At 42.7% G+C, this 1,788-nt stretch overlaps 1 non-coding gene across 1 annotated transcript; it reads right to left on the bottom strand.

The window, feature by feature from the left end:
• Window positions 1-1,681: 1,681 nt before the first annotated feature.
• On the bottom strand, window positions 1,682-1,788 carry LOC120366420 (U6 spliceosomal RNA). Its single transcript, XR_005581089.1, has one exon. It is a non-coding gene; the product is annotated as a U6 spliceosomal RNA (small nuclear RNA).

Raw genomic sequence — 1,788 nt, 5'->3', positions numbered from 1 at the left:
CTATTTGGCATTGGGTGGATGACTGCATGCAGGAATTTAAGACTTTTGAGAGCATGCACCAGAAAGACTACTATTCTGACTAACCCATCCTAGCCCTGACCCATCCAGAAAACATACAGACTACAGCAAGTACATATTGATAACCCATACTTGGTAGGAGTTAAATGGAATCTAATTATAAATGCTCAAATGGGCCTGATGGACAGCAGTCATCCCAGGAAGAACAGAAAGGGATTTTCGTGGCTTCAGAGATTGGCAGATTAAGCATTGATTATAAATAGCTTTTGCAATTTTGTAACAGTTTCCTCACCAATACCTACTGATTCTTTGTATAATGGCATCTTACCAATACCATTATGGGTAAAGAAACGTAAGGAGCCTAACCAAGTTCTCTTAAGGAAGTCTTGGGAACACCATGTAACCCTCCTAGTTTTGCCACAGTTAGGAAAGGAAATTAAAATAGCATCCCTCTCATTGCCAATATTCTTTTTCATCCTTAGGAACATTTTGTTGCCCATAGGCAGTAATGGCTGGGTGTAAGGAGGCAAACTCAGGTAGCAGGCAGCATGCTTTATGGCAGGGATCCCCAATCCCTGCCTAACCAGTCTGTGGCCTGGGGTTTGGGGACCCCTACTACAAAGCATGCTCCCTGCTACCTGGACCAGTAACTGGTCCTTGGCCCCTTAGGAACTGGGCCACACAGCCGGAAGTGAGTGGCAGGCGAGCAAGTGAAGCTTTATCTGCATTTACAGCCACTCCCCATCACTCCCATTACTACTTGAGCTCCGCCGCCTGTCAGATCAGCCGCAGCATTAGATTCTATTAGGAATAAGGACCCTATTGTGAACTGCACATGTGAGGGATCTAGGTTGTGTGCTCCTTATGAGACTCTGATGATCTAAGGTGGAGCTGAGGCAGTGATGCTAGTGATGCTAGTGCTGGGGAGCAGCTGCAAATACAGGTTAACATTAGCAGAGAGGTTTGACTACACAGAGACCCTAATAAATCAATTGCTTGCAGACTCATACCAAAACCCTATCGGTGAGTGGCAAGTGAAAAATGAAGCTGCATCCGGTGGCAGGCTTTACAATGGCAAGTGAGTTGAATGCATCTGGCAGGCTTTAAGTCAGAATCTGACACTTATTTAACTCCATGTGTGGTCCGCCCATTATTTTATTCACCACTTCGGTCCGTGACTCTTTCCCGCATTGAGCACTTGTCTTAGTCACAGTTTTGGTAAGCTCATAAGTCAACTGTAGCCAAAATGAGTAAAAAAAAAAAAAAAAAAAAAAGTCACTGGAGAGCTTATTTGAAAAGGGGAAAGACCCAATGATGAGCCAGCAGAAGACTAAGACTGTGGGCAAAAAGAAAGTTGCATTTAAAAGAAAATGCCAAGAGTCCTACTTAAATTACAGGTGTATTGCAACAGGTGATTCACATTCTCCAAGCCCACTATGTATAATATGTGGCAACCAGCTATCTAACAAAGCCATGAAACCTTCAAAACTGCTTTGCCACATACAGAAAAGGCATCCTGAATTAAAAAGTTAGTCTCTGGAGTTTTTCAAAAGGAAAAAAGAAACATGAACACAAAGAACAGAAGCAATTATTGAAGGACACCACTTCATCAAATGTGTCTGCACTGAGAGTATCATTCTTTTTTTTTTTTTTTTTTTTTTTTTTAAATATGGAACGCTTCACGAATTTGCGTGTCATCCTTGCGCAGGGGCCATGCTAATCTTCTCTGTATCGTTCCAATTTTAGTATATGTGCTGCCGAAGCGAGCAC

Source organism: Saimiri boliviensis, chromosome 2, assembly GCF_048565385.1.
Source record: "Saimiri boliviensis isolate mSaiBol1 chromosome 2, mSaiBol1.pri, whole genome shotgun sequence".
NCBI classification, from domain to species: Eukaryota; Metazoa; Chordata; class Mammalia; order Primates; family Cebidae; genus Saimiri; species Saimiri boliviensis.
The sequence above is the reverse complement of the archived record's forward strand: the minus strand, read 5'-3'. Positions and strand labels throughout refer to the sequence as shown.